The sequence below is a fragment of the Coregonus lavaretus genome (genome assembly GCF_964263955.1).
Source record: "Coregonus lavaretus genome assembly, chromosome: 9".
In the NCBI taxonomy this organism is placed as follows: Eukaryota; Metazoa; Chordata; class Actinopteri; order Salmoniformes; family Salmonidae; genus Coregonus; species Coregonus lavaretus.
In genome coordinates, this window is record NC_139996.1 from 28,597,345 (window position 1) to 28,619,113 (window position 21,769).

The following is a 21,769-nucleotide window of genomic DNA, read 5'->3' on the forward strand; positions in this document are numbered from 1 at the left end:
AAGGTGTTGATAGAATACTTCTAAGTTAGAATACATAGTTCACTGAATGGCCTAAGCATTTGTCTGGGTTAAGGGTATTTGTTTAGTTCCCTTCAGGTCATTGTTTGACTGGATGGGTAAACCAGCCCTGGTCCATGTCTGCCATCTAGTGGTGATCAGTTTTTGCTCCACTTTGAGGAGACCTGTCTGCTGGACCTCAGGGGTTACTGTAAACAGCTGCACCTTGCTACAGTATATTTACATTTAAGTCATTTAGCAGACGCCCTTATCCAGAGCGACTTACAGTTAGTGCATACATTTTTCATACTGGCCCCCCGTGGGAATCGAACCCACAACCCTGGCCTTGCAAGCGCCATGCTCTACCAACTGAGTTACAGGACGCCTCACACACAACATAAAATAATCTGGTAGACTGAAAGCAATACATAAGAGACTACAAAACAGAAATGTGCTGTTTTCACATATGTTCATGTTAAGGTTCAAGTTATCTTTATTGTCCCAATTGGGACATTTGTTGTGCAGTCAGGGTTCAACAATACAAAACAACATTAAAAACAGTGACAACCATACAACCCATATACACATAACATGAAACAATGAGATCGATAAAAAGGAGCAATCATTTTGCAAAAGTGCAGCAATAAATAGACATTTCATTTCATGTGCAGATTCAGGAAGTTTATGGCCTGTGGGATAAAATAGTTATTGTATCTGTTGCTATTGCGTTTGGGAAGTCTAAAAGAACGGCCTGAGGGAAGAAGCGCAAAATCATCAAGGAGGGGGTATTCAGGACAGTCTAGGATACTGTTAGTTCTCCTCACCACTTGCTTTCTGAATGTCACTGAGAGCGGTGCCTGTTGCACCCCGATGACCTTGCTGGCCACCTTAACCACCCTGTCCAACCTATTTTTGTTGCAAACATTAAGATTGCCAAACCAGGCCACCATCGAGAACATCAATACGGATTCAATACAACTCCTGTAAAACAGTGTCATCATTGTCTTGCTGACATTAAAATAGTTCATCTTTCTCAACAAAAAAAGCAGCTGCTGTCCCTTTTTACAGATGGCATCTTTGTTCTCCTCAAACGTCAACTTGTTGTCCAGCACTGTTCCCAGGTACTTGTATGTACTGACCAGCTCAATGTCATTTCCCATGACCACAGTGGGTGTGGGGTTCAGTGGCTGCCTTCTAAAGTCAATGGTAATTTCTTTAGTTTTGGAGACATTCAGTTGGAGGAAGCAGTTCTCACATTATGACACAAAGTAATCTACCACAGGCCCATGCTCAGACTCCCCATCCTGTAGTAGACTGACGATGACAGAGTCATCAGCAAACTTACACATCTGGCCCCTCATTGGACACTGTGTTAACAAACCTCCAAACAAGCTTCAACGCCATACACCACTCCTTCCGTAGCCTCCAACTGCTCTTAAACACTAGTAAAACGAAATGCATGCTCTTCAACCGAACGCTGCTTGCACCCACCCACCCGACTAGAATCACTACTCTCGGCCGGTCTGACCTAGAGTATGTGGACAACTACAAATACCTAGGTGTCTGGTTAGACCGTAAACTCTCCTTCCAGACTCACATTAAGCATCTCCAATCAAAAGTTAGATCTAGAATCGGCTTCCTATTTCGCAACAAAGCCTCCTTCACTCATTTTGCCAAACATGCCCTCGTTAAACTGACTATCCTACCGATCCTTGACTTCGGCGATGTCATTTACAAAATAGCCTCCAACACTCTACTCAGCAAATTGGATGTAGTCTACCAAAGCCCCATATACTACCCACCATTGTGACCTGTACGCTCTTGTTGGCTGGCCCTCACTACATATTCGTCGCCAAACCCACTGGCTCCAGGTCATCTATAAATCACTGCTAGGCAAATCCCTGTCTTATCTTAGCTCACTGGTCACCATAGCAACACCCACCCGTAGTCTGTGCTCCAGCAGGTATATCTCACTGGTCATCCCCAAAGCCAACACCTCCTTTGGCCACCATTCCTTCCAGTTCTCTGCTGCCAATGACTGGAACGAACTGCAAAAATCTCTGAAGCTGGAGACTTATCTCCCTCACTAACTTTAACCGTCAGTTGTCAAAGCAGCTTACCGATCACTGCAACTGTACACAGCCATTCTGAAATTAGCCCACCCAACTACCTCATCCCCATATTGTTATTTATTTTGCTAATTTGCACCCCAGTATCTCTATTTGCACATCATCTTTTGCACATCTATCATTCCAGTGTTAATTACGAAATTGTAACTATTTTTGCACTATGGCCTATTTATTTATTGCCTTACCTCCATAACTTACTACATTTGCACACATATATATATTTTCTGTTGTATTTTTGACTTTATGTTTTGGTTACCCCATATGTAACTCTGTGTTGTTGTTTTTATCGCACTGCTTTGCTTTATCTTGGCCAGGTCGCCGTTATAAATGAGAACTTGTTCTCAACTGGCTTACCTGGTTAAATAAAGGTGAAATAAAAAATTAAATAAATAGGCACCTTCTGCAGCTTGAGCATGAAAATGTGATGAAAAATGACACTGAGTTGTTCTACACATGACTTAAGTACCTGTCCACCAATGTTGTCTGATCCTGGGCTCTTTTTAACTTTGGTCGGTCTAAATAGGCTGGTGACACTCTGGACGCTAAATTCCATCTTGGGAGTAGCAATTGTCCTTATACACATCTCAGTAAATAATCCACTAAAGTTCTGATTGTCAAATCTGAGATAAAAACCATTTAGCTCATCAGCCAGTCCTTTGTTTGAGTTAAAAATATCAACCTGTATCATCTTGTTTCCCTTATCTTGTAGCCCAACCATAGTTCTCATTCCATTCCAGGCAGCCCTAAGATTGTTGCTACTGAGTTCACCCTCAATCTTCTCCTTATATTTCAGTTTGGCCTTCTTGATTTCTGATCTCACCTCAATTCTAGATTCCCTTTTAGCGGTCACATTGCCCTCATAGAAAGCAGTATTCCTTTTACACAATAAGCACTTCAATTACATTTACATTTTCATTTTAGTCATTTAGCAGAGCGACTTACAGTTAGTGAGTACTGGCCCCCCGTGGGAAACAAACCCACAACCCTGGCGTTGCAAACGCCATGCTCTACCAACTGAGCTACAGAGGGCATGAAAGGCATGGACCCCATTAAAAACATTGAGACTGTAGACGTGGAAGGGGTGTGTGCCAGGACCGATCAGAATCGAACAGTCGTGTGTAGTCTGCAGGTGCAACCACAGTAGATAAGAAAATGGATGGTTAGATTTTACTTACTAGTAACAATTTTGCTAGGGATCACTGTATTTTCACAGAAGGAGATATAACTGCACACCACATCATTGATTTCATCTATATTGTCGCCAGAGTCTTGACACACAGCCCAATCTGTGCAGCAAAAACAGCCCTGCAACGCCAGATTGCTTTTATTGGTCCAAACCCCACTTTTGCCCTTTCTCCCTCTTCAGCACAGTCCTGTAGAGACGCAAACTCACAAACTTTTACAGATGCACAATTGAGAGCATCCTGTCAGGCTGCACTGCACTGCCCGCAACCGCAGGGCTCTCCAGAGGGTGGTGCGGTCTGCCGAACGCATTACCGGGGGCAAACTACCCGCCCTCCAGGACACCTACACCTACAGCACCCGATGTCACAGGAAGGCCAAAATGATCATCAAGGACATCAACCACCCAAACCACTGCCTGTTCACCCCGCTATCATCCAGAAGGCGAGGTCAGTACAGGTGCATCAAAGCTGGGACCGAGAGAATGAAAAACAGCTTCTATCTCAAGGCCATCAGACTGTTAAATAGCCATCACTAGCACATTAGAGGCTGCTGCTGCCTATTGAAATCACTGGCCACTTTAAGAAATGGAACACTAGTCACTTTAATAATATTTACATATCTTGCATTACTCATCTCATATGTATATACTGTATTCTATAATATTATACTGTATCTTAGTCCATGCCGCTCTGTCATTGCTTGTTCGTATATGTATATATTCTTAGATTCTTACTTAGATTTGTGTGTATTGGGTATATGTTGTGAAATTGTTCGATATTACTTGTTAGATATTACTGCACTGTCGGAGCTAGAAGCACAAGCATTTCGCTACACCCACAATAACATCTGCCAAACACGTGTATGTGACAAATAAAATTTGATTTGATTTGAGAAGATGCACTGTGTTGTGGTCAGATGAGCCGCTATAGACTTGTAGGCCCCTCTGATGGAGCCATAACATAGGTCCAGGGTCTTGTTGAGGCGAGTTGGGCAGGTGACATATTGATAGATGTTATTCAGAGTTTTCTCATGTTACAGTGATTAAAATCTCCTAAAATAATATTGGAGGCATCAGTTATTTTGCGCTCTGACAAGAGTGCTCTGAAATCGGAGTAGATATCCAGAATTAACAATGTCCATTGAGAACTCTATACCACTTAGCTAAGAATTATGTGAATAATCAAATCAATAAACGTTGGGTAGTTAGTTAGATAGCATATAGTATATAGTTAATATACTGCCTGGCAAGTTTGATGTATTAGTAGCCAACTAATGTTAGGAAGGTAACTAGCTAACATACCGGTACATACTGTAATGCTATGCGGTTCGTAAGGACAGCGTAGCTACCAAATTGTCAGCCAACAACGTGTAACGTAACTTATTTGAAAAGTCATTACTTTATTACATTGCTCAACATTTTCTTAACATTTGTCCAAATGTTACTCCGGCTGCATATTTTCCGCCATTTTCTTCAAATCTGAAAACGTGAAGCCATGCCCATTTTGGAAGAATTGCATTATGGGCCCTAAAAGTACAGAAATAGTGTCCACTGCTTCTTCTTCTTCTTCAATGAGGTTTAACGGCGGTTGGCATCCAATTTGTTGCATTACCGCCACCTACTAGACTGGAGTTCATCTCCCTTATCTTTCCTTGACAAATAAAAAATAAAACAAAGCAAAGAAATATCCTACCATCTAACACCACACTCACACCTTCAACACTACAACAAATACTTAACCCCACCCTTCTCCACTATTTAAATATACTCATTCCTACCTCATGCCCTCAACCTGAATTGGTGGGACATCACCACTCATCATTCCCTGTAACTCTTCTGCTGTCAAGTCTCGCACACCCAAATATCTCTCTGCAGCTGCCACCACTACCAACATTTTCTTTGATTTGCGTTCCATCCCTGCAGTACAATTAATAACCATTGCTATAAATGCTAAAAATTCAATCTTACTGAAACATATATCACTTTCTGGTTTATCCCTCTGTACTGGTACATCTCTACTACTCACACCATTTCTCTCAGGATCCCTCCCCCTTGACCCATCCTCCTCTACTTTCTTCACTGCCTCCGCATATGACAACTTCTTCTCTACTCTTACCCTGGATACCTCAACCTGCTTCTCTCACACTGGACATGTCTGATCCCCAGCCCCATGGCCACCCCTACAATTAGCACACACCACCACTTTCCCCACTACTTCACACTCCTTGGTCTCATGCCCTTCTGCACACTTCTCACACCTTGGAATCTCCCTCCTACACACTGCTGCCACATGCCCATAAGTTTGACACATGTAACATCTTAAGGTATTCGGCACATATGCTCGCACTGGATAACTTATATATCCTAACCTCACTTTCTCAGGCAAAGTCTCAACTTCAAAACTCTAAAGAACAGACAATGACTCTTCTGTTTCCCCCCTCTCGCCACCCTGTTTACGTGGCACCAAACGACGAGCATCACACACACCGGGAATCATCTCCTTCAGTTGATCAACTTTAACATTCACTGCTACCCCAGTAATCACTCCTCTCAATGGCGCCCTTTTCTGAAGAGCGAAACAATTTACAATTCTTTCCCCCATTTGTTTAACTCTGAGCGCCTTCTCCCTCTGACCAACAGAAACACAAACTATGGTCATTAGACCACTTCTGGTTACCCTCACCGATTCCACTTTACCCAATGTTCTTTTCACCCATCTTGAAACCACAATTGGATCAGCCAAAAGGCAAGGATCCATTTTTTCCATAAACTTTACTCCTACTGTCACAGACTCCTCTTTATCCTGACCCGCTGTGCAATCCTCTGCCTCCAAGTGCTTCACCACACCTTCCACCTCCGATACTTCACCCTCATTCACTTCCATTTCTACTCCTGTCTTCAGCTCACTTTGCTTACATTTCCTACCACTCTTCTTTAACAAACCTTCTCCCTTTTTCCCGCCATTTTTACCAGACTCAACCTCACAATCTTCCTCCATCTCTCTCTTAGACCTCATCTGCCTCTATTTTTCTCCTTCTGATAATACTGCATTTCTCCTAACCACCATCTGTCTCTTGCCTTCTTATAGGACTCCATTTCCTCCCTCCCTTCTCTTCCGGCGTCTATTCTATCCTCGGTCTTGACCTCTTCATTGCTCTCCTCTTCTGATCCGCTGTCCTCCTCTCCTGAATCACCATCGTCTTCCGATCCCTCATCCGATCTGTTATCCTCACTATCATCGAGACTTACTCCCTTTCCAACTAGTCGTATTTTCACTGATGACGCCATGCTCCACCTTCACACCACAGCATGTTCCTCTTCTTTTCGAGAGATGAGCTTTTCATTACGAGGAGAGCAACGTCCAGTGTCCACTGCTTAGCAGTGTTCGAATACTCATACTAACAACACTAACCGTACTATTTGTGACGTGAATTGTGTATATAGTATGCTTATTGGTCATAGTATGGATATACAGTGAGGGAAAAAAGTATTTGATCCCCTGCTGATTTTGTACGTTTGCCCACTGACAAAGACATGACCAGTCTATAATTTTAATGGTAGGTTTATTTGAACAGTGAGAGACAGAATAACAACAACAAAAATCCAGAAAAACGCATGTCAAAAATGTTATAAATTGATTTGCATTTTAATGAGGGAAATAAGTATTTGACCCCTCTGCAAAACATGACTTAGTACTTGGTGGCAAAACCCTTGTTGGCAATCACAGAGGTCAGACGTTTCTTGTAGTTGGCCACCAGGTTTGCACACGTCTCAGGAGGGATTTTGTCCCACTCCTCTTTGCAGATCTTCTCCAAGTCATTAAGGTTTCCAGGCTGACGTTTGGCAACTCGAACCTTCAGCTCCCTCCACAGATTTTCTATGGGATTAAGGTCTGGAGACTGGCTAGGCCACTCCAGGATCTTAATGTGCTTCTTCTTGAGCCACTCAATTGTTGCCTTGGCCGTGTGTTTTGGGTCATTGTCATGATGGAATACCCATCCACGACCCATTTTCAATGCCCTGGCTGAGGGAAGGAGGTTCTCACCCAAGATTTGACGGTACATGGCCCCGTCCCTCGTCCCTTTGATGCGGTGAAGTTGTCCTGTCCCCTTAGCAGAACCCCCCCCCCCCCCCCCCCAAAGCATAATGTTTCCACCTCCATGTTTGATGGTGGGGATGGTGTTCTTGCGGTCATAGGCAGCATTCCTCCTCCTCCAAACACGGCGAGTTGAGTTGATGCCAAAGAGCTCCATTTTGGTTTCATCTGACGACAGCACTTTCACCCAGTTCTCCTCTGAATCATTCAGATGTTCATTGACAAACTTCAGACGGGCATGTATATGTGCTTTCTTGAGCAGGGGGACCATGCGGGCGCTGCAGGATTTCAGTCCTTCACGGCGTAGTGTGTTACCAATTGTTTTCTTGGTGACTATGGTCCCAGCTGCCTTGAGATCATTGACAAGATCCTCCCGTGAAGTTCTGGGCTGATTCCTCACCGTTCTCATGATCATTGCAACTCCACGAGGTGAGATCTTGCATGGAGCCCCAGGCCGAGGGAGATTGACATTTATTTTGTGTTTCTTCCATTTGCGAATAATCGCACCAACTGTTGTCACCTTCTCACCAAGCTGCTTGGCGATGGTCTTGTAGCCCATTCCAGCCTTGTGTAGGTCTACAATCTTGTCAATGACATCCTTGGAGAGCTCTTTGGTCTTGGCCATGGTGGAGAGTTTGGAATCTGATTGATTGATTGCTTCTGTGGACAGGTGTCTTTTATACAGGTAACAAGCTGAGATTAGGAGCACTCCCTTTAAGAGTGTGCTCCTAATCTCAGCTCGTTACCTGTATAAAAGACACCTGGGAGCCAGAAATCTTTCTGATTGAGAGGGGGCCAAATACTTATTTCCCTCATTAAAATGCAAATCAATTTATAACATTTTTGACGTGTTTTTCTGGATGTTTTTGTTGTTATTCTGTCTCTCACTGTTCAAATAAACCTACCATTAAAATTATAGACTGATAATTTCTTTGTCAGTGGGCAAACGTACAAAATCAGCAGGGGATCAAATACTTTTTTTCCCTCACTGTATAGTGAGCATTATCTACAATGCAGTTAGTCTCAGGCACATGCACTTCCTCTGGCCACTGTAGAACATCTTCATGAATACATTAACAACATCCAATATAACTACAGTTGTGCAGTCACTTTGTTGTTCATTTTAAGTTACACTGTAGTTACAAGTCACCTACACTGTATCCAAAATAAAACACCTTCACTGCTTAGAATTTACAGCTACAATAATGGAGAAACAGAGCTTATGTAGACGTATGATCATGGCTAACTTACAGTGCCTTGCAAAAGTATTCATCCCCCTTGGCGTTTTTCCTATTTTCATTTGGATTTCATGTAATGGACATGCATAAAATAGTCCAAATTGCTGAAGTGAAATGAAAAAAATAACTTTTTTCAAAGAATTCTGAAAAATAAGTAACGGAAAAGTGGTGGTGCATATGTATTCACACCCTTTGCTATGAAGCCCCTAAATAAGATCTGGTGCAACCAATTACCTTCAGAAGTCACATAATTAGTTAAATAAAGTCCATCTGTGTGCAATCTAAGTGTCACATGATCTCAGTATATATACACCTGTTCTGAAATTCCCTGGCTGGGGCAGGTGATTAGAATGCCAAGAGTGTGCAAAGCTGTCATCAAGGCAAAGGGTGGCTATTTGAAGAATCTCAAATATAAAATATATTTTGATTTGTTTAACACTTTTTTGGTTACTACATGATTCCATATGTGTTATTTCATCGTTTTGATGTCTTCACTATTATTCTACAATGTAGAAAATGGTCAAATAAAGGAAAACCCTTAAAACCTCTAAAAGTTTTGACCGGTAGTGTACATGTAGATAGAGTTAAAGTTACTATGCATAGATAATAAACAGAGAGTAGCAGCAGAGTAAAAGTGGGGGTGGGTGGGGGGGTGACAATGCAAATAGTCCGGGTAGCCATTTGATTAGCTGTTCAGGAGTCTTATGGCTTGGAGGTAGAAGCTGTTAAGAAGCCTTTTGGACCTAGACAAAAGGAAGGCCCTTTTGGACCACTTGCCGTGCGGTAGCAGAGAGAACAGTCTATGACTAGGGTGGTTGGAGTCTTTGACAATTTTTAGGGCCTTCCTCTGACACCTCTTGGTATATAGATCCTGGATGGCAAGAAGCTTGGCCCAAGTAATGTACTGGGCCGTATGCACGAGCAGTTGCTATACCAGGCAGTGATGCAACCAGTCAGGATACTCTCGATGGTACAGCTGTAGACATGTTTGAGGATCTGAGGACCCATGCCAAATCTTTTCAGTCTCCTGATGGGGTATAGGCTTTGTCGTGCCGTCTTCACGACTGTCTTGGTGTGTTTGGACCATGATAGTTTGTTGGTGATGTGGACACCAAGGAACTTGAAGCTCTCAACCTGCTCAGCTACAGCCCCGTCGATGAGAATGGGGGCGTGCTCGGTCCTCTTTTTCCTGTAGTCCACTATCATCTCCTTTGTCTTGATCACGTTGAGGGAGAGGTTGTTATCCTGGCACCTGGCACGACTTCCTCTGAGGCTGCCTCCTCTCCTTGTTCGGGCAGGCTTCGGCATCGTCGTCACTGGCCTTCTAGCCACTGCCGCTCCTCATCTCATCATTCCATTAGTTTTGTCTTGTTTCTTATACACACCTGGTTCATATCCCATCATCAGTACATGTATAAGTGTTCCCTCTGCCCCCTTGTCTTTGTATGTGATTGTTTATTGTGGAGGAGAGAGAAGCTTGGTGGTGCTCCGTGTATTTCGTATCGCCGGGAATATTCCCTGTGTGCCTTGTATTTTCCAGTGCGCCTGTTTTGCGCACTGGAGTGTTTTAACGCATTACTGCGTAACTCTGTGATTCAGAATAAATCCAGTCATTCTGTGATTTACACTCCTGCGCCTGACTCCTTCAAAATCTCCTCATCACAGAATCACACACCCGAACATGGAGTCAGCAGGAGAGGAGCACCTGCCTGGAGTCGTGGCACGGGTCTGGGAGCATTCGACTATGCTAACCAGCTTGGGAGAAGCGATGGATCGGGTTCTCCAGGTCATCCAACGCCTGGAGAGGAGAGGACCCAATCTTTTGGGACCAGCTGAGCGACCGGATCCAGCCACCCATACCCCAGCACCCAGAGGGATTCACATATCTCGACCACAAGATTTTGACGGGACAGCTGCCCTCTGCCAGGGATTCCTCCTACAAATGGATTTATACTTCTCGACCATCAGCCTGGCTACATCGGAACGGGAGAAGGTGTCCGCCCTCGTCTCCTGCCTCTCGGGGAAAGCCCTGGAGTGGGCCAACCCGGTCTGGAGTGAAGGAGAAGCCGCATTGGACAACTACTGGGAGTTCGCTTGCCTCTTTCGGGCCGTCTTCGATCACCCGCCCGAGGGTAGAGAGGCAGGCGAGTGGCTGGTCCACCTGAGGCAGGGGACAAGGACCGCGCAGGACTTCGCCCTGGAGTTTCGTACTCTAGTGGCTGGGTCCGGGTGGAACGAGCGGGCCCTCATCGACCACTTCCGGTGCCATCTACGAGAGGACGTCCGAAGGGAGCTAGCCTGCCGGGACACCACGTTGTCTTTCGATCAACTGGTGGACATGGCCATCTGGTTGGACAACCTGCTGGCTTCTAGAGGACGTCCTGGAAGGGACCTGCCCGTTCTACCCCCCCCCCCCCCCCCCCCCCCCCCTCCCCTCCCCCCCAACCCGGATCATGAGATGATGGAGATGGGTTGAGCGGCGATCCGGGAGAGTGGAGGACGACAATGCCAGTGTCATTATTGTGGCACGGGAGGACATTCTGCTGCACGCTGTCGTCTGCGTTCTTTTGGGTCTGTAGGCGGCAGGCAGGGCACTCTCGCGTCACCCCACCCCAATCGACCAGGTATCGTTCACATTTCCTGATTACACGTTAGTTCCCCAGTGTAAGGCGCTGGTCGATTCAGGCGCAGCTGGGAACTTTATGGACAGGTCATTTGCACATAGTCTAGGCATTACATTGGTTCCCCTATCCATTCCACTCCCCATCAGAGCACTTGACAGTCGACCATTAGGGTCCGGGTTCGTTAGGGAGGTTACAGCACCAGTCACTACGGTTACGCACAAGACTCATCGAGAGCAAGTAACTTTTTCTTATTATTGAGTCTCCTGATTTCCCTGTTGTGTTAGGTCTTCCCTGGTTAGCACTACACAGCCCCACCTTTTCATGGCCGCAGAGGGTTCTCACGGAGTGGTCGCGAGATCGTCAGGGTAGGTGTCTAGGTGTTTCCGTTGGAACCACGGTGGAAAGTCCAGACACTACATCCACAATGCGCATTCCCCCCGAATACCTTGATTTGGTGCATGCGTCCAAATTACCACCTCATCGGGTGGGGGATTGCACGATAAACCTCCGGGTAGACGCTGTGCCTTCCAGGAGTCATGTGTATCCCCTGTCGCAGGCTGAAACTGAGGCTATGGAGACACACGTCTCTGAGTCCCTGCGCCAGGGGTTCATACGTCCCTCCACTTCGCCCGCCTCCTCAAGTTTATTTTTTGTGAAGAAGAAAGACAGAGGTCTGCGCCCTTGCATTGATTACCGAGCACTGAACAAGGGGACAATACGTTATAGTTATCCTCTACCCCTCATTCCATCTGTGATCGAGTCAATGCATGGGGTGCGCTTCTTCACAAAATTAGATCTCCGGAGTGCGTACAACCTGGTGCGTGTCCAAGAAGGGGGCGAGTGGAAGACAGCATTCAGCACAACCACGGGACATTACGCATACCTGGTGATGCCTTACGGTTTGATGAATGCTCCATCCATCTTCCAGTCCTTTGTGAACGAGGTGTTTCGGGACATGCTTGGTCGCGGTGTAGTGGTCTACAACAATGATATTCTGGTGTATTCCGTTACGCGCGCCGAGCATGTGTCCCTGGTTCGCAGAGTGCTGGGCCGACTGTTGGAACATGACCTTTATGCCAAGGCAGAAAAGTGTCTGTTTTTCCAACAGTCCGTCTCCTTCCTCGGAATACCGCATTACCACCTCAGATGTGGAGATGGAGGGAGATCGCATTTTAGCCGTGCATAAATGGCCGACTCCAACCACGGTTAAGGAGGTGCAGCGCTTTATTGGCTTTGCCAACTACTATTGGAGGTTTATCCGGGGCTTTGGCAAGGTCGCAGCTCCCATCACATCTCTGTTGAAGGGTGGGCCATCCCGGCTCCGCTAGTCTGCTGAGGCTGACAGGGCCTTCAGTTGTCTGATCTATTGGGCACACACATCCACCTCCTCTGGTCACCCAGGTATTGGTCGTACAGTGCGCTGCCTGACCGGAAAGTACTGGTGGCCTACCTTTGCTAAGGACGTGAGGGTGTATGTCTCCTCCTGCTCGGTGTGCGCCCAGAGTAAGGCACCTAGGCACCTAAGTTACAGACCTTACCAGTTCCACAATGGCCATGGTCCCACTTGTGTATTGACTTCCTTACTGATCTTCCCTTCTCTCAAGGTAACACCACCATCCTGGTCGTTGTGGACCGCTTTTCCAAAGCCTGCCGCCTCCTTCCTCTGCCCGGTCTCCCCACGGCTCTGTAGACTGCGCAGGCCCTGTTTACACACATCTTCCGGCACTACGGGGTGCCAGAGGACATAGTGTCTGACCGGGGTCCCCAGTTCACATCCAGGGTCTGGAAGGCGTTCATGGAACGTCTGGGGGTATCGTCAGCCTGACCTCTGACCCCGATTCCAATGGGTAGGTGGAACGGGTGAATCAGGACGTGGGTAGGTTCCTGTGGTCCTACTGCCAGGACCGGCCGGGGGAGTGGTCGGTGTGGTCGGTGTCCTTGCCATGGGCCGAATATGCACAGATATCTCTCCGCCACTCCTCCACTAGCCTAACGCCATTTCAATGTGTTTTAGGTTATCAGCCGGTTCTGGCACCGTGGCATCAGAGCCAGACCGAGGCTCCTGCGGTGGATGACTGGTTTCGGTGCACGGAGGAGATGTGGAACGCTGCTCACGTCCTCCTCCAATGCGCTGTGCGTCGCCAGAAAGCCAACGCTGACCACCACCACCGCAGTGAGGCCCTGGTCTTTGTACCGGGTGATCGGGTCTGGCTCTCGACCCGGAATCTGCCCCTCCTCCTGCACTGACTCCTTCAAAATCACAGCACCACACGGCCAGGTCTCTGACATCCGGGAACTTTTGGCATACTAACTACATCCTTACTATGACCAATAAGCATACTACATATTCCATTTACTTCACAAATATTATGGTTAGTGCAGTTAGTATGAGTATGCGACCACAGCTATAGTCTCTCACAGACAGTTACATTGTTGCACCCCCCCCCTGTGATTTCCCAGTCGAACTGCTGTCCCAGTGCAGTCGGAACAGACACCCAAATGCGTTTACAGTGCCTTGCAAAAGTACTCATCCCATTTTTCCTATATTTTTGCTTTACAACCTGTAATTTAAATATATTTTTATTTGCATTTCATGTAATGGACATACACAAAATTGTCCAAATTGGTGAAGTGGAATAAAAAATAAAAAATATATAAATAACGTAAAAGTGGTGCATGCATATGTATTCACCCCCTTTGCTATGAAGCCCCTAAATAAGATCTGGTGCAACCAATTACAATGGCTTGCGAAAGTATTCCTGAGTGGCGCAGTGGTCTAAGGCACTGCATTGCAGTGCTAACTGTGCCACTAGAGATCCTGGTTTGAATCCAGGCTCTGTCCCAGCCGGCCGCGACCGGGAGACTCATGGGCGGCGCACAATTGGCCCAGCGTCGTCCAGGGTAGGGGAGGGAATGGCCGGCAGGGATGTAGCTCAGTTGATAGAGCATGGCGTTTGCAACGCCAGGGTTGTGGGTTCGATTCCCATGGGGGGCCAGTATAAAAAAAATATATGTATTCACTAACTGTAAGTCGCTCTGGATAAGAGCGTCTGCTAAATGACTAAAATGTAAAATGTATTCACCCCACTTGGCATTTTTCTTATTTTGTTGCCTTACAACCTGGAATTAAAATTGTTTTTTTGGGGGGTTTGTATAATTTGATTTACACAACATGCCTACCACTTTGAAGATTCAATATATATATATATATATATATATATATATATATATATATATATATATATATATATATATATAAAGGCAAAACTGCTCCAGCTCCTGATGTATATTCTTCAATAAATTAGAACATAGAACTGGGTTAATCACGAACATTGAGTTAGAATTGTTTGTTACTGGGCTAGGAATTTTATTGGGGCATTTCACTGTGTGTGTGGGGGAGTAGAGGAAAACTGCCCTAGGGTCAAAGTGCTTGCTCTTACTTAAATCCATGGCTGCCTATTGTCTCTCTCTTCAAACATTGTGAAGAGAGCGGCACCAGGGTTGAATAGAGTTTGGGCTAGACCTTTGTCTCCTTGGTATGTTCTTGATTGATTACAGCTTGAGGGGGTGAGGTACAGGGGAGCGGGTGATTGGTTGGAGTAATAGTTCAGCCGTCCTCAGGGACAAAGGAAGTGGGCGGAGCAATAAAAGAGCGGGAAAACTGAAGAGGACTATATATAAGATGGAGAAAGACCTTAAGAAGGGGTGCTCCTCTGCAGATGAGTATCGGCTTTGTTGGAAACTTTAATAAAATAATTTCTTGGTGCAACAAAAACTCTGTAAGACCTTATTTGTAATAAAGTATGGTGGTTATTTTCCACAACATAATTGGCGATCCCGGCAGGACTGGTTAGAGACCTTTGATTGCTTTACCGTCTGAGAAAGTTTGAGCGACTCACACAGACTCAGTGGCCGCTGTTTAAAAGGTAAGCTATGTTCTTACTTAAACTGTGTGTTTCGATCAGGCTGAATCTGAGGGTGGGGTATGGAAGGGTTCTCTCCAGAAATGTAAGGACCAGGTTTAGCAGAAGAAGCAGAGTTTTTGTTGGAATGAGGAATAAGCATGCATGCAATTGATTGTTGATGAGTTAAATCCTACGGATACCGCTTTGGGGAGCTAAAATTAGCACCCCAGAGGACAGCTCGGAGGTAGGTGGCTAGCCAGACATCCACTGCGGATACCGCTCTAACGTGTTGATCATTGTTAGAGGCTGCTCGGAGGTAGATTGGACATACAGTACTGAAACGTCCCCTGCGGATACCGCTCTAACGTGTTTATCATTGTTAGAGGCTGCTCGGAGGTAGGTTGGACATACATTACTGAAACGGCCTACGGCTACCGCTCTAACGTGTTTATCATTGTTAGAGGCTGCTCAGAGGTAGGTGACGCATCAGCCTGGGTGAGGTGATGCACAAATTAGACAGCGAATCGGGTAAAAATTAAGTCATCCTGAGAAGGTGACAGCATAAATTGGATGTCGCGCTTTTCATCCCTAGTAGGTGAACGGTTGTGAACGCCGTCAGGGCTTCAAAGTATAGAGAAATAATAAGATAGAGTAGGTCTGCTCATCTTGTGCGGGGGAATAATTTGTTTGAGCGGCTGTGGTTCATTCAATTGTGATTAAGTTGTCATTTGGTCAGCTTCATTCAATCGTCTGACACTATTGTTCGTCCTGCTTGTCATTCTGTCTGACTCATTTAAGCACGAGTGGGGGCTTATATGTGTGGGTGATCGGACAACAAAAATAAATCCTGAAAATAATATCCTTGTCTTTGTGGAGAAAGTGTAAGGAAAGGGACTATATTTTAGGTCGTTTGAAGCTTCTAAGGCTGGTGGAGAAAGGGAAAGACCAATCTTGCATTAGGGAGAGAAGAATTAATAGTAAGTGGATATTCATTTACTAACGGAAAGGAGAGAGAGAAATCCTGTTGAAGGAACAGGTCACGTGTACGGGGGTGATCATATGACGTCGACACATTGAATTTCGGTCAAGCTTTTAGGGGGTAATTAAAAGTTGGGAAATTTTGAAGGGATTATGGTCAAATTGACCATAGTAAAGGAATATTCCGGTAGGTTATGCAAATAGTGATGAAGCGTGTTTGAGAACAACGTTGTGTGGATGTGGTATGATGAAGAGATAAAGAATTATCATGTTATAGAGCGTGTGGCGATGAAAAATTTGAAATACGAATGCGGTGGATGATGAATAATATTGACATATGATGTATGTTATGTGGGGGTAATTGATTAATGGAGAGTGGATAAAAGTGGAAGAATATAAGTGCTGGCTTGAGCACCAAAACACGTAGACGTACGTGGGGGGTGAGTGACAGTGCATAGAGCGTCTGGGAGAAAAGGTTTTAAGCAATATAATAATTATCTATCATTTCAGAAGCAGAGGTGATATAGTCAAGGAATTTTAGTATATTAGGGGGAAAATATAATTCATCTGGTTAAGTCGTTATATCTGTTTTCAAATCATTGAATGTGGGTTTGACTCGTTGGCTGCTAAGGTATTTACGTTGAGCGTGTGAGATCTGTGTCCTTCAAAGCTATTTTGTGATAAATGCGGTATGTGCCAGATACTAAAAATACGGACCTTTTAGAATCTGAATAACGGAGGATTTACTTGTCATTCAGATAAAGCATAGATTCTGCATTAGATTTTCCAATTACGTTTATGGGGTTGCTTAGATTGATAGAACAGTCAGTGTTCATTTTGTGTTATAAGACTGAACGATTTAGCAGCTTGCTGATTTAAAATTGAACAACTCCCGTAGTTAACCGTCAGTTGGCAGACGCTCTTGTCCAGAGCGATTTACATGAGCGGTTAGGGTTGGGTGCCTTGCTCGGGGGCACATCGACAGATTTTTTACCACTAGGCTACCCGCCGCCCGAATGATTTGATAATTTGAAAGCTACTGAGAATAAAATTGAATATGGATGTGAATTAAATGTATGCTTGTAAATTATAGCCAGTGTTGTTTTACTAATTAGAGCGTAATCAGAAAGGACAGTTACAGAAATTGAATAGCGGGCTGGCTGTGGTAATGGTTTGGATTGATAACAAAGGAGAATAATTTATGGCTCTGGTTAGCGGGTAAAATAGAGACAGTCCAGCGAGTTGGATTGAGCTGTAAGATTTCAAGTAGAGGTCTACTCTAAATACTTGACTGGAAGACAGTGCTTTGATAAATTCTAATTGTTATTACTTTATTCGATAGGTTGCTTAACACCAGTGGTGTATGCAAATAGTTGATGAATTCTAGAACAATAATTTATTTTCGTTACGGGGACCAGGGGATGCAAGTAGCTTTAGCTATTATGCTGAGGGAATAGCACCAACCTATAGTCGGTTCTAGATTTGTTGAATAAACAAACTTATATTTTAAACTAAAGTAATGCAATAGGCTACAATTATAACATTATCAGAAAAAGGCACAATTTAATGCGAAATAGTTATTACGAGTGTCATTGATCCAGTAATGATAGAAGGGTAGTAAAGGAAAGGCAAGGGATAAAATCTCATTTAACGAAAGGGGAGAGTTGAAAGCCAAGGTTTGGGAATAAATGTCGAGACAGAGATTAGAAAGAGAACCACGGGAAAACAGAAACAAAAGTTTGGATATGGGGAAAATAGAGTACGTTAGTACAACGGGAGGGTTTTAGAAAAATAGAGTAACGAGGATATTGATCGGGAAGTAGGGTGTGGTCTAGCGACCTAGAATGAATAGGGTACTGGGAAATAGCAGGGGACAGGAAAAGTCTCCAGTGCTATTTTATAGGTTTGGGATAAGGGAACAAAAAATAAGAAGAATATTAGAAGAGGGAGAAAGAGAGAAAATGGAGAGAGGGAGTGAACCAAAAAAGGCTGGTTCAACTACACCACCACCATACGCAGAAGGGGGGCAGTATTCTCAGGTCACAGGTTTAGTCGCAATAACAGGGAATGTAGAGATAGAAGTAGAAAAAAGGAAGCAGCAGGTTTCCACACCAGGAAGAGGAAAACAATCACATTTAGATATAGACTGTTATGAAAGACTGAGGGGGATGTTAACGGAGCTGGAAAATTATGGGATAGATGAACAAGAGTATGATGGGCAAAGAGATGGGGGGAATACAAGTGATGAGGAAGGTGAAGAATTTAGACAGTATGCTGACTCTGATCAAGGACAGAGTGAGACAGAGGGACTAACGTCAGAATCACGCAAGGAATTGTGCGACCATATTATCCACGCAATGGAGAGATACAGGAGGGATGAACGGAAATTGGCGAAGCAGTGGAGAGAGATTCTGAGAAAACTGGGACAGTTGCAGCTGGAAGAGCTGACAAGAAAAAACAAAAAGAGAACACAAGCTCCAGTGATTACTTCGGTCCCGACGGAGGAGGGTGACATGGCACCTGTCATCCAGGGAGGTCAACAACTACCGCCTCAGCAGCAAGGCCAAAGAGCTCATGCCTTACCAGTAGTGAATGTGTACACACAACAATCCCCTGGGCAGTGGCAAAACAAGAATAATGAAAATGGACCCAAGAATCAATGGTACCAACCACAGCATCAAACACACCAGAGTGGTGGACCAAGAAGACCAGGTGTCTGCTGGAGGTGCAATCAATTAGGACATGTGAGAAGGGATTGTCCTACCAACCCATGGCTGCCTAGGCAACCACAACAGGAAAATTGGCAAATAAATGGAACCAGCTAAGATGAATGGCAGCAGTCTTAGAACTCATGGGGAGGACCACATCAGGGTAGCTAGAGAAGCATTTATTTTGGACTAGGGGACAGGACTAACTTTTTGTAGGTTCTGGATTGATTACACAACAATTTATATTTTTACTAAAATCAAGGCAGCAAATTGAAATAATTAGAATACTGGAAAGTGGTTATGGGTTTGTTGTGTTATAGGTGTATTCCACTTAATGAAACATTACAATGTCTGATGTGTCTTGACTGGGAGTCTTTCTTCACGGATTGATGGAAATCCCATACAGTATGTATGATGAGGGAGCTGTAGGAGACCACGTCTCAAACAACATTTTGATAGATACTTGGGATCAAATATCACTGATTCCTTACACAGGAATTGACTGTATTTGTGAGAGGGAGAAGTATTACATTCAGTGGGGTTAAAGAATCCTTCCGAGGGTCAAAGATATTAAATTCTGAAAGGTGAAATGTAAATTCACAGTATGTATGGGTGACAGCGCGAATGAGGGTTACAAATAGTCGAATGGTGTATCATGCTGCATTTAAACAATCGCTAGAGGGGTTGAATTTGTGTGTTATGGATTGTAGTAAAGTGTTATGGGTGTCGAATGACGATGACGCTAATGGGAGAAACCATCACATTAGTAAATTATTTTATAGGAGGGGGACCACAGGGCATATGGGAGAGTACAACCAACGAGGCAAGAGATAGCATATTTGAGTTTCCGACTCACGAAGCATGTTGGGGGTGATTGAGTGGTAGCAGTGCGGCTAAGGAAAAGCCTAGGGGTTTAAATCATATGGGATTTTATTTCGTTTTATGTGCACTAGATTGTGGAATTGTTTGTTTGTTTGTTTGTTTGTTTATTGTTTTACTATATGGTGTTCAAATAACCACAAACAAACCACTTCGTATGAATGTTAGCTGTATAGGATTTTTTATTTGGGTTTTGGGTTTTTTCACAGGATGGAAGTGAAATATCTTAAAGGGGCAAACACATGTAATTTGGGCTTTTATTTACTGAGGGATAAGTAAATACGTGTGATTTATTTTGAAAAGAGCTGTACTAAAGACATACTGTACACTTGGGATACAACATTTATTAAATGTTTTGACGGTTGTTAATGAGTAGTATACTATTTGATGGAACAATTAATTGAATGATTTCAATGACCTCTGCAATCTATCCTGGCTTTATAGTGTGATCTGATCATCCACACTATACATATTGGAGGCATGCTTAATTAGGGGTTCATTATAATAAGCAATTGTAAAGAAGTATATAATTTGGCATTAATCCTATATATCATCCCAAACAGGACAAAGATGAAGTGGGAGAGTTAGTCTTGAAGGAGAGATATCCTTGAATAACGAATGCAATTGGGTTAAGATATCATCAAGGATTGTCATTTTAAGTTCAGTTATTATTTTTGGTTTAACAAGCAATGTTGTTGTTTTGTTTTTTGAACACATGAATCACGATGCGATGCATGTGTCCAAAGGGGGGAAGGTGTTAACGATTTTGATTTTGGGCTTACAGGAGTTTTAATGGTTTTTAATGGTTTTAATATTTTTAATGTTTTTGTGGTAAGATATGCAAATTGTATTAAGGATATGAGCAGTAGTAATAATGTGTTATGGGTTAGGTTAAATCTTTTTTGTTTTTGTGATAGGAGGCAGGGTGTAGAGGTCTGTCTATGAATTGAGGGGACTACAACGAGCTGGAAGGAGGTGCGCTTCATAATCTCAAGGCTTCTCCTAACGGATGAGAGGACATAAGTAGCATACTGTGTCTCACCTAACCTAACAATGTTCTTAAGATTTTTTTCCCATGAAGGGAACTCTGCCCAACGGAGTAGGAGAATCTGAGTGTTTTCTGCACCCTGGAGACTATGTAATGGTAAAAGACTACGGAAGAAAGAGTTGGAAAGACCCTATGTGGAGGGGCCTGTACCAGGTGTTGTTGGCTACCTCAATGATGGTAAAAGTGGCGGAGACAGATACTTAGATCCATGTTTCCCACTATAGGAGTGTTCCAACCCCAGCCATTGCGTAGCATTGTTGTCTTTTGTGTGTGTGTGTGCTTGTGTGTCCTTGCAGCAGTAACTCAGAGCTTACTTATGGGTAGGCTGATAGAAGGACACTCTTCGCAGACCGATGTCGATAGATTGAGAGGGACTCTGTCTGATCCGGAGACCCTAGTGACGGGAGAAGGTTAACAGCTAAAGTGACCATACATCATCGTCCCGGTTACACCAACGGCGGTACGGATAGAGGGTAGCGCGATCGGGTATCATCTAAACCATTGTACCAGAGTGAGGGAACTGATGACTAAGAGACCGCCAAGAGATTCCAGACCTCCAAGACATTCTAGACCACTGAGAGATTCCAGACCTCCAAGACATTCCAGACCGCCGAGAGATTCCAGACCTCCAAGACATTCTAGACCACTGAGAGATTCCAGACATCCAAGACGCACCAGATATCCTCATCATTGATTTCTCTGCACTTGACTAGTTCCCTGAGAATGAGGGGAATGGGGTACTGATAATAGTAAACAGCAGAAGAACAAGACATAGAAGGGATAAAGACAGGATTAGAATGTATATTCCTGCACAGGCAGGAACCATAACTAAAATACAGAAAGGGATCACTATTAAAATACAAGTGTTAAATGGTTATTGGTGTGGGAGGAACCAACACAAGGATTATGGGGAAATCACATGGGGTAACTGTGACCTTAAGATAATAAAAGAAAAAGACAGATGGATCATAGACATAAGAAACA